At 36.2% G+C, this 12,552-nt stretch overlaps 1 long non-coding RNA gene across 4 annotated transcripts in view; it reads left to right on the top strand.

Moving 5' to 3' along the window:
• Window positions 1-548: 548 nt before the first annotated feature.
• Window positions 549-12,552, top strand: part of LOC106019471 (uncharacterized) — an 89,865-nt gene continuing 77,861 nt past the window's right edge. For all 4 annotated transcript variants that reach the window (XR_011808577.1, XR_011808578.1, XR_011808579.1 and 1 more), the window contains exons 1-2: window positions 549-884; window positions 4,139-4,258. This is a non-coding gene — a long non-coding RNA (uncharacterized lncRNA). The remainder of the gene's footprint in view (window positions 885-4,138; window positions 4,259-12,552) is intronic.

Genomic DNA, 12,552 nt, shown 5'->3' on the forward strand with positions numbered 1-12,552 from the left:
AAGCTATACCTTGACAGCTTTGCCAGCATGAATAAAAAAATATTTCAGCACTACATTTTCTTTCTTTGTACACAGACATATCATGTGTAATGATGCTACTGAAATCTCTATGTTCTTTTAAGAACATATTATTAAATGACATTATTAGATAAGCAGCTTGAACATGAGGGGATATGGCCTATAACTTTTTTAGCTGAAATATGACCCTACTGCAATTAGTCACATTACATGTTACTCTGATGTATCATTCTGGTATTTTTTCTAATCAAGATCTCAAAATGTATTTTGGGGTTAACCACTCTAATCATCAGTTTTATCTATCCTCCCTCTCCCTGCTTTACAAAAGGAAGTATACATACTTCCTTTTTACTTTTTACTTTATACATACAGTATAAATAGACACTTCATAAGATATTGTACATGGAATCGCATTTTGGAACAGACTTAGGTAACAGTAAATTATCCTGGTACTCTCTGGATTACTGGATTCATACTCTGGCAGTAAATCAGCTCTCTGACAAAATCTGTGGGGTGACACAGAACTCAGATATGTGGCAGTAAGAAAACACTACTCTGAAGTTCAGCATTAACTTATTTAAAGAAAGAAATGCTTTCTGAGCATAAGCTTTGAGTAAAAAATCCTGTTTATTTTTGTTATTCTCCAGTTTTACAAATATCTTTCAAGGAATTTATATAGTTATTTTCTTCTCTGGTATGAGTGCAGCTTCATGTACACTTCCTGCTTGAACTGGTGGACATTGCAAGGTTAGCACAGGACAAGCAACATGCACCTTTCAACAGAGATGGTCAAGAGTGCTGCTTCACACAATGGACACAGCTGTGTGGGAGGAATATCATTAACCTGGCTTGCTCACTCCTCTCAGGTAGGTCTCTGTTGGGCAAAAGTCTCTTTTCAGAGATCATACACTAGTGCTATTCTGCAAGAAAATTCTTGCCCCTGCATTGAATGTGTGTGTGTGCTAAGAAATACAGAGACACTGTGTGGTTTTATTCTCTGCTGCTAAAGGTATGAGGGAAATGCCTGATCTGATATCAATATAGAGGAGAAGTAAACACCCATTGATTTCAGGGTTAAAAAAAAAAAAAAGGAAAATGCTCATCAGACTGCTGTCTGTTACTTCTGCATGCTTGTTTAAGTAAGGGCCAGCAGTACTAGAAAAGTGATGAGGCCTGCAGATATATTATTAATTTTAAATTTTCAGAATACAGTGAAGGTTGTTCTTCCTTGTCACAGCCTTTCCACTGATGTTTTTGAAAACTGATACTGTGGCAGGCACAATGGCAAGCAGTTTACTTTTGGTCTTTACCCTGACCTGTTAAAACTTATTTGTCATTACAGAGCCCACACAGGGTAGCATCAGATGATCATAATCAAACCTGTTGAAACAGAGTTATACGGTATTGCTGTGATATCTATGTCCAGTTTTATGGCTGAAGAGAGTACTATTCAAGACTGAAGTAGCATGCACTAATATGTGAAGGATATTCAAGGAAAACAGATAAATCCTGAACATTATGGAAGAACTCTATTTACAACAAATCTGTGTGAAAAAATAAATAATTCATTACAATTAGATACTTACAGACATTATTGCCCAATATGTATTGCCCATAGCATTCTAACCCAGGGCCCTGCTATTTAAGACACTGTCTTCTGTGCTTTAATTTTAGAGAACTGCAGAATGGTTGAGGATGGTAGGGACTTCTAGGGACTTCTCTAGTCTAACCCCCTGCTCAAAATAGGGTCAGCCAGATCAGGTTGCACAATCAAGTTTTGAATATCACCAGGGATGGGAACTCCACAATCCGTTTGAGCAACCTGTTCCAATGTTTGACCACCTTCACAGTATTTTATTATTATCATTAAATGGAATTTATTATTATCATTAAATGGAATTTCCAGTATTTCTATTTGAGCTCATTGCTTCTTGTATTTGCAATGGGCACCACTGAAAAGAGCCTGGTGTTGTCTTCCTTACTCCCCCTATCAACTTGTTTTTCTAATTCCCCCATGGATAAGACCCTTGTTTTCTCTTTGATGAGCAGTCCCATTACTTCATACATGGCATCACAAATTCAGAACTGAGGGGAATTCCTTGACCTTCCTTGACCTGCTGGTACTGTTTCTCCTCACACAGCCCAGGGTGCTTTTGATCTCCTTTGCTTCAAATTTGCATTGCTGTTTCATGGTCAACTTTTGGCAGCCCTCAAACCCGAAACCAGATAATTTTACAGAATTACTTGGAATTAAATATCTACTGAATGTCACTTTTCTTCATCTTTCCTTAGGCAGACATCCTGGATATGTCTCCAGTTAAGAATTATTTATAGAATGTGTTTTATTTATTTATTTATTTATAGTAGCTTCATGAGGATAACTTGAGATTTATTATAGCGTGTAGCTTTTTGATAGTCTGTGATATGGGCATTAGGACCTGCTGAACTATAAGAAAGCAGATTTCTTAACTTTGAAATGAATTTGTTGACTTGAAATCCCATAGAAAATGTTTGTTTGCTTGTTTGTTTTCCCAGCCGGAAAACTCTTGTTTTCAACTATCTTTTTATTGAAGATGTATTCAGATGCTGTGTTTTGATAAAGCCTATCTCTTTGGGAGACAAGTGAAATTAAGATTTTGACAGTTATATACACACCTATAAGCAGGAAATATTTGACATAACTTTTTTCTGAAGGCTAAATATCTAGGGTTTTCAGAAATGTAAAAGATCAAAGAGGCACCATGGGAAGTCTCAGCAACTTTTCATTACCTAAATATGAATTATTTTGTTGTAATACTCTAAAACTGAACAAATAAATAACAATAATAAACACTTGTTAAGGTTTGTGTATGTGTGTATATATACATATATTTGGTCAAATTATTTATAATTTCATAGAATCATTGAATATCCTGAGTTAGAAAGGACCCACAAGAATCATCTAGTCCAGCTCCCAGCTCCACACAGAGCCACATACACACACATAGAGACACACACACAGAGACACACACACACACACACACACACAAAGTATATATATGTTGGAGGAAGAACGGCCGAAAACATGACAGACACTAGTATGGTCAGATCATGCAACCCTTTATTACCCGAATAGCCTGACTTTTACAGTAAACTTAACAGGGGCGGATAGTGTCTCACACAAGATTATTGGTCAAAAGCACTCAGACAAACAACTGCATGAAAACAACCCCACCTGCAAGAAAACAACCCCCTTGTGATTAGCAGTCACGTAGATCCCGTCCTTTTAGCCAGCTGCTGGCAACAATATTTTTCTAAATTCCTCAACTGGTGTGATAAATTAGTAGGGGGTTGTTCATTGTCCTTGAGAATTTAAAGAATCTACTGAGGAGATAAGGTTTCACAACTCACGGCATTGTAACATGGGGACAAATGGGGAAGGGGGGTTGGGTAAACATCCTTGTTAAAACAAAGATTCTGTAAGATACCACCCATCCACCGCAAGACATCTTGTTTTGCCCCCACCTGAACACAAGCACAACGCGTGATCACCGGAGGAAGAATAACAACCCCCAACAACAGACTGCACAGCCTCAGAACAAGTCTTGACAAGTCGACAAGGCGACAGGTCTCGACAAGGCGACTTGTCTCGACAAGTCGACAGGTCCCGACAAGTCGACAGGTCTCGACAGATCAACAAGTCTCGACAAGCCGGAACTTCAATGCTATAAAACAGCAACACTGGAAAGGGGAAGTTGTGTGTCGTGGTGGAGCGGAGGCTCCCCGGCCGCCCAGCGCTGTTTTGCTTGTGTCTGCTTACTTGATTAATAAAATAATTTCAATAGACCAGTAAATTGTGTGGTCTAACTTATAACAACTGGGCAATGTGGGAACTTTTCATGGCGTCCTGGTAGCTTGGTTTGCTCAGCTGCAGCAAGCCATGGGATCTTTGCTGTTTCAAAAATCCCTCAACATATATCTAAGAGCATTGTCCAAATGCTTCTTGAGCTCCAGCAGGCTCAGTGCCATGACCATTTACCTGGGGAGCTTTTTCAAGTGCCCAGCCACCCTCTCAGTGAAGAACCTTTTCCTAATATCCAACCTGAACTTCCCCTGATGCAGCTTCATGTTGTTCCCTCAGGTCCTGTTGCTGGTCAACAGAGAGAAGATTTAATGCTGCTGGTGTTGATTGCTTCACTTTTGAACTAGTCTGTGTTTGTAGTGATTCTAAGAAGAAACTGATCTGTTCAAGTACAGGCAGGTATGTGTTGGTGATTTATTTCATACCGTCTCCGCTCTTTGGATTTGAAATAAGTATCAATGAACTCCTTCTAATTCTACTCTAAGCGTAGGTCAGGGCTTTACTGTTCTACAGCCTACTCATCACACATGGTATGGGGTGATTATGTGATATAGCTTGCTGCCCAGAAAGAACAATAGGGACAATATTCACATTTTATTTTTGATTCTCAGGCTAAATTTAAATTGTATACAAGGAAAGTTCCTCCTGGTATGATTCTTAATGATTATAATAGCTTCTGGAATTCATGCCAGAGTACTTAAATGTGGTAAAACTGATTACATTATAAATATCTCCTTAGCATGTTCATTGCTCCTGCTACTTAAATACACTTCTGTTTTCACAGAAAACAATGTTTATGGTTAGTGTTCTGTAGTACTCCTGAGGTATGTTTTGTCATTTTCTTTCAGTGGTGTACTTGCATGGCATGTACAACCCAGAAAAATTAGAAGATGCGGAAAAAGGGATGTTGAAAATCCAAACAAATATGTCAAGGTCCATGGAATGATTTTGTTGTTGTTGTTGCCCATTACTATTTTATTTTAAGAACAGAAGAGTAGAAAGGCATCTGCAATCTTCACATTGTTAAAGCGAGCATCCCTGGAAAGTACCATTCATATGCAAGACTCACAATGAGACTACACTGTGAATGCTTATGCTGCCCATCTCTTAACTTGCCTCTATGGAAGCCATGTTATATACACAGTGTGTAGAGGTTAGGGGAAGGTTAAGGATGCCAGCCATCTCACGCTTTATGCCTACAGGTTCTTATGTCATTGTTAGATATGTCAGCCTTGTAGCCTGCAGAGGTCTGCGTGTACCAAGGTTCCCCATTGTACTGTCTCAGCAGTTCTATGTTTGATGGCTGAATACATAAGTAGGACCTTGATTTGTCTGTCACTTCCAGAGACTTCCAGCTTTCGTAGTGTCTGTTGTGCCAGCCTCTGTTGCTATGACACTGAACTACATTTAGTCTTGATTGTCAGCTCAGTAGTTTCATTCCTTGCTACTTAAACAACAACAAAACATTGAGCCACACTTGCTGAAGAATGCTTTTCTGGTTGGCTTGAATGGGAGATTGTTTTTCTCCTGTAGAGTTCTTTGTTCTTTATTTTACTTCTCTATAAGGAAATCAGACTCTGAAGAACACATTCTGAGAAATGGACTTTTTTTAGTCCATGTTCCCTGAGCATTGTTTTCCTTCCACCTAAGGCTATGGAACAACATAGTATTTTAAAAGGGAGAAGTGGCTAGCGTTAAGTTCTCTGTGTTCTTCCCCACCATGTCCTCAGGGACTATCCAGATACGTATCAAATTGCAAAAGCCTTCTCCCCAAGGCCTTTTCATCCTCTCCAAATCTGTTGCTCACTTTATCTTCCCAATGACTCCACAACTGATTCACACTTTTACTTTTCTTAACATTAGTTTTCATCTAGATAGCCTTTCCTTTAAAGAATATAATGATTTATCCAGGCAGCAGCAGGTGTCCTTCATTATTCAGGAAGCAGAAGGGACTTTGTACTTGCATGTCACTCATTGGAAAGGGTGTATATAAAAGAAAGGCTATGACTAAAATCAAAGGTGCTCCAGAAGTACAGTGAATTATGAGTCATTTTGTCAAATGCTTTTTTTTTTTTTTTTTTTTTTTTACTAAATTTTCACAAAAGTAGTGGTTTTAAGATATGTGACATATGAGTGGGCCAAAAATAAAGCTCAAAATAATGCTCAGGGCTTTTTTGACCTTATGTTCCTCAAAGATCTCGTGTTTCTATCCAGATTCTTACAGACTCTTTCCCTTGCTTCCAAAAGGTCTTATTTAAACTAGCCTGAGCATTCTTAGTCTGTTTCAGTCAAAAGTGGATGGGCAAGTCTTGAAGGGATCTGACAAGGTGATTGTTGAAGACAGTCATATCAAGGAAACCTCTCCAATAAAGAAATGTATTTTTTATGCAAAAACATTTTTTTTCAGTCATTCTAAACATGCTTATCATTATTTCACAACATTTCAAATTTTCTGAGAAGAAAGTAAAATTCACAGTTGTGCAAACACTCCTGTCTGTTTCACTAAAACCAATTTATATTCCAGCTTCTCAATGACATTTTCATTAGTTGTGAGATTAAGGATCATATTTAGGATATGTGTAAGTGCATATAGATGCATGGAATTTTGGATATTTCTATCCAAAAACTGTGCAACTTACAGCTGGATAGACTGTGAGATGGAATGTGATCAAAACATTTCCCAAGCACCAAGTAATAAGACAAAGGGAAATGCCTCAAGTTGCACCAAGCGAGGTTTAGGTTGGATATTAGGAGAAAATTCTTCTCTGAAAGGGTTGTACAACACTGGTACAGTCTGCCCACGGAAGTGGTTGAGTCACCATCCATGGAGGTCTTCAATAAACGTGTTGATGTAGAACGCAGTAGCATGGTTTAGCGGTGAATTTCAGCATTAAGTTAAAGGTTGAACTTAGATCATCTGTTCTATGATAATCTATGATGATCTTAGATAATCTTAGATGAACCTGAATGATTCTGTGATTCTATTTTATATAAAAAGAGACAATACAAAAGTCCTGGTAAGCTACAAAAGCTTGAAGGTAGCTGAAGGTAGTTTTATAAGGAGGTTTCATGAAGATTTGACAGATTAAAAGCTAACAGTACTACTGTCACAGTCTCAATGGAAATCCATCTTGATCTTATTAACAATAAAGAGCAAGAGACACAAGAAGAACAATGAACAGAAATGATTCAGAATGCAATGGAAACTATTATTTAGATTCCAGGTCTTCTCCTATATGCACAGGTCACAGGCAGACACAGAACAGGAGAAAAAGCTGCTAGAATGTAAAAGATGAATGACTTAATGTAAGTCAGAGCTAAGCCTTTCTTGTTTGAAGTGTTAAGAAGCAGACTTCTGCAGTAAATCTGTATCTACAAGGGAGTTTGTGTCATAATAAACTGTATCAAAATCATGAGAATAAAATCACAGAAGACAAGATGATTCAATTTAAAGTGTTTTCAAATTTTAAATCATTTCCACTCCTGTCCATCCAGCTCAGGCTCAAAGTGAATGCATTTTAAACTTATTGGTCGGTATAGGTGAGATAACTTCTTAATAAGCCAATCATTTGAAATAGATATATATTTGAAAAAAGAATATAGTCTTTTAGATAATTATGCATGATGTAAACTGTAAATCTTAACCAGTTAATTTGAAAGCAACTCTGTAACCGTGTGCTGATGCTTCACATTTTAATTTAATAATCATTTTATGCTTTAAGAAGAAAAACATTACTAAAGAGTGATTCAAATTTCTTATTTTTTTTGTCTTGTGTCTGTGTGTGTGTTGTCTAATGTATCTTTGTGTTTTGTTTTGTTGTTTTTGTTTTGTTTTGTTTTGTTTTTCCTGAGATCATAATTTTTGTGATTATTAGGTTTTATTTCATTTACCAGTCCTAAATTGAGATTTTATGAGACAAATCAGAATCCAGTATGTGCTAAACATTATTTGAGACATGCAGCTTTAATGATGGCAACTGGTTGTCTCATTTTGTCACCAAGAAACATAAATGCTAAAATAATGATCCTAAGTAAAAGAGTTTCATGTAAAAATTAGAGACTGAAAGCTGAACTAGAGATCACAGTGACTTCTAGCATTTTAATGGTAAATAATCTTCCTTTTGTGATGCTTTATGATATCATGTGGATTTTCACCATTGCATTATGAAAATTTATAGTTTAAATAATAGCAATAGAAGATTTTATTCTGTTCATAAAATGTTTTTTTTTCTGATTTCATAGAGCAGCTCATTAAGCTTCTTAGCTGATTTTATTATTTTCTGTGTTTTTTTTTAAATCTTCATAGCTGTGCTCTTCCTGATGCAGTAAGATCATTGTCTCTTATCCTGATTAGTCCTGTGATTTTTTTTTACACTAACAAGCGTGTATATATTTTATTACAGTACTTGAATAGAACCTTTTCATCCTTTTTATTTTTTTTTCTCTACTGACTGGGTACTCTTATTACACAAAGAAAAATGATGTGGAAAATGTATAGATAGCTCTTCCTAGCACACCTATATGGCTTTTCCAGTTATATTGCACCAGATTGCTATGGTTCCATTTGTTTGCCTAAACAAAGGTGTGTAGTGTCAACTGGGAATCCATACCAGTGGTCTGGTAGCAATGGCAAGAGACCTATGAATGACCCATTGAGTGGACAGAAAAATGAATGAAGGCATTTGAAACTGTACTAGATGCAAACTTTTTGTCAGCTTGACAGCACTAGGCACCTGAATTCCTAGTACCTTTCATGGAACATGGTATTTTTCGATCTGTTTACACAAGATAGCTGAATTGCTATATTCATTGTTCTAATTCTAATGGATCCTAATTATTTGTTATTAGAATAAATCATAAAATAAATGGAGTTTTTATTCCCCAATCCAAAAGAAATTATATGTTGTTAAAGATCTCTATTTTAACAGTGAGATTTCAGGTCCAACAAGAGGGACCAATTGTATTCCATACCTGGGATGACAAGCTGTTGCTTCAGGCTTTTTAAATGAAGTTATACATTTTTACCTTACAGCATGTTTTATTGTGGGTGCATACATAAGGTAAGGAGAGGGTTGCCACTGGTGGTTTCACTCTGATGAGCACCTAAATTCCACCAACACTGCTCTCATGCTCTCCCAGCTGCTGTTGTGCAACAGTTTTTTTGTTTGTTGTTGGTGTTTTTTTTTGTTTGCTTGTTTTGTTTCGTTATTGTTTATTTTCCCTTTCTTCATTTCTGCACTCCCAGAGGCCCAATCAGCGTTGTTTACTGGCTCAGCTCTGGCCAGCGGCTGGTCCCTTTTGGAGCCAGCCAGCTAGAGCTGGCTCTGATCTGACATGGGGCAGCTGCTGGCCTCTGCTCACAAAGGCCACCCCTGCAGCCCCCCTTCTACCAAACCCTTGCCACATAAACCCAAAACAACGGGATCTTATAATAAGGATTAGTTTTAAATAGTTTAGGAATAGTTTAAAATAGGCAAGTCCTTCATGAAGATCATAGAGATCTACACAGAGGAAATTATCCCAGAGATTTGCACTGCCAATATTTTTGGTGTTCAACGTGCTGCTGCCCAATTTATCTGTGTGGGAGTTATTGATGACCTCATTTAGGTCTCCTGTATTTGCAAATGAAACCTTTCCAATATTTTTGAAACCCCTGTGGGCCAGAGTGGAAGATTCATGGGCTCCACAGTCTGACACAGAAGCGGTTTATATCATTACAGTGGGTGCATGATGCGTTCAACAGAGCATGACATGAAGTCAAGGTGTCATGTATGTATGCAGTCTAATAAACCAGTGTTGAAGAATAACACTGGTTAAAAGAAGCTAACTTTAACATTATTTCCTCTATACTATTTGTAGAGGTTAGACCCTAAAGAAATCTATTTCTTCAGATGCTGTTAAGGTTCCTTTATGGAGTGAAATAGTGTCTCCCAAAAGAAACCTGGAAATTGACTCATTGAGTGTAGGTGTAAATGGATTATAAACGAGTACCAGGTAGAGAAACAATTAACAGACCTATGTTTCTTAGCTTATGTAAACAAGCAACCCAACCGTGGCTCCCTATTCAGCTTCTGTGACATGTAAAACTAGAGTGAATAAAAGACTAGGAAAGAGGATATCTGTAATAAGAACAATGACATAATGTAGCACTAGATATGCAAGTATCTGCAAATCTTTACTGAATGTCAAAGCTTTTCAGTACCATCACCAGTAGGACAAAAATCCAAAAAGATAAGTTCTTCATTTCTTTAGCCATAATTTCTGTAATGACTTTAGGTCAACTCTAAAAATAAAATATATCTTCAATCTACCCAGGATTCCATTTTAATTGAGTTCAAACAACATTGGCAGAGATGGAAGAGATCAGATGGCACTGACCTCCTGTGGACCAATCAGGACCACTACAGCAGTTGGTTGAGCTAGTGTCAGCAGTGAGATAAGAGATCAGCTCACTATGAATCTTTAGCTCAAGTTATAAAGAAAATTTTCAAAGTACCTTTTAGTAAGAGCTGTCCTTTGTACACTAACCACAACAATACACACCAACATGCAAGACAATGATGCATTAATTAACCTCCAGTGGTAAGTTTTCTAGAATTAGCAGTGTGTGATAAACACTGAATCATAAACTGTTTCTAATGTTTTTGGTAAGTCTGATGTAATTGCTAGTCCAAATGTGTATTTTCTGAGTTATTTGTGCTGTATTGCAGAAATGTCATTGTGAATAGATATGAAAGGGGAACTGAATTTACAGCATATATTAAGGATTAGCACTCAACTTTACAAGTTTCCCTTATTCTGCATTAGCACTTATACATATGACCATGTTGCAGTTATAATTTAAAAGAATATTTTAAGGTACACTGCATTTTTTATTTTCAGTTGCTAAATTAAAATGTTAAGGGTCACCAACCTGCTAGTTTGCCTCTTGCTGCAACACAGTAGAATTTGCAATGCAAATGTGACAGGAAATTTGAAAATGGGAAAATCCTTTCTGTTAATGCGGAACACTGAAAAATGTCCATATCCTCTTTATGGACATATATATATATATTTAAACTTAGAGTATATAGACAGATAGATTGTGAAATATTCATAGATTCACACTGTCTGTGATATATAAAAAGCACCAGTTCTTGTTGGATATTGTTAGATATTGACTTTCCACTACATTTTTGAGAATATATTCCTTTTCAAAATACTTCAAGTCATATTTTCAATTACACCATGGTATTCCTTTATTATTATTGTCGTTTTTATTATTTGCTAATCGCAACAGAATATTAAAAGTACTTATTATATGGAAAGACAGCTTATCCCACAAGATTTGGCATGTTTTTTTTCATGCTCTTTAGAGTTTGCATAAGATTTGCCCTTTTGTGAGACCAAACCACCACACATTACTAGGGAAGACTCCACAGGGATTTGTTAGATACAGTCTGTCTTGGGACACTTTAAGTTAAAGCTGAAGTTTAATTGGGATACAAGTAGTCAGTTTCCCAGTCGGCAATACAAAATTTTGGATTCTAATTTCTTAGACCAAATTTTGATTCCAGCCTTCATGAACCATGTATTCATAATTATATGGATGCAGTTTTTCATATACAACTTACAGTACATGTAGGCACAATTTCCCGTCCATTAGGTTTTTGGAAGCCTTTCAGCCCTTGCACATTTATCTGTTAAATCTCAACTACTGGGAAAATTTCACAGCTTTAACCTGAGATCTTAACTTCCATGTATTTCAGTACACAATTCTAGTTCAATTTCTGGATCAAATTTTGACTAGGTTAGAAAAGGCTCAACATATGCTGAAAAAAAAAAAAAAAAAAAAAAAAAGATACTCCAAAAAAAAAATAGAATTATTGAAACAAACTGCAAGATTATTTCTTTTAGATCAGTTTAAATTAATCAATGAAAGATCCTATAAACATTTCAGGCTATATTGAATTATTAACATAATTCCATACAATTGCTTATAGGCTTGAAGTTGAGCATTCCTTTATGTGCATGCATGATCAAGTACTAAATGTTCTGAATTCATCCCATAAATTTAAAGGCAAGGCTAGTGTACAGAACTTGAAAAGTCAGTCCACCTAGCAATAATAGAAATGTATGTGCTGTATGCTTGTTTTTCTTCCTTATGTATGTGTGTATGAAACTCTCCCTTGTTACTAGTTACTTCACAGTATGAAATGTTTTTAATTTGTCAAAATAATAAAAAAATATAAATCAGAAGTACTGCAGGTGGTGATGAGCATTTGGGGAGTGGGAAAAGTCAAGAAAATGACAATCAATATTTCATCAACATATCTCAAAAGGTTTCTAAAAACCCATTTACAAAATATGAAATATTTTAAGACAGAAAAATGTTGCATATAAAGGGCTTTAAAAAGTGAGCATTTGCCAATTTTATTAAGAAAAAATATAGTATATATTTTCTGCTAAATAGCTGTATATTTTAATAATTTATTACACCCTCAGCACACAGAAGTAGTGGCTACTTTCCCTATTTTATCTTTGGCATGGAGATGTAGAAGAAAGGAAAAAAAAAAAAAAAAAAAAAAAACATGAAAAACATCCCTGGAAGACTCGATAGTCTACCAATGTGATACCAATAATCTGACAGCACTTTGTTGCCCATAGAAAAGTCAGAAGACAGAGTCAATATATCTACTTATACCACGGAGCTT

Source organism: Anas platyrhynchos, chromosome 3 (assembly GCF_047663525.1).
Source record: "Anas platyrhynchos isolate ZD024472 breed Pekin duck chromosome 3, IASCAAS_PekinDuck_T2T, whole genome shotgun sequence".
NCBI lineage: Eukaryota > Metazoa > Chordata > Aves > Anseriformes > Anatidae > Anas > Anas platyrhynchos.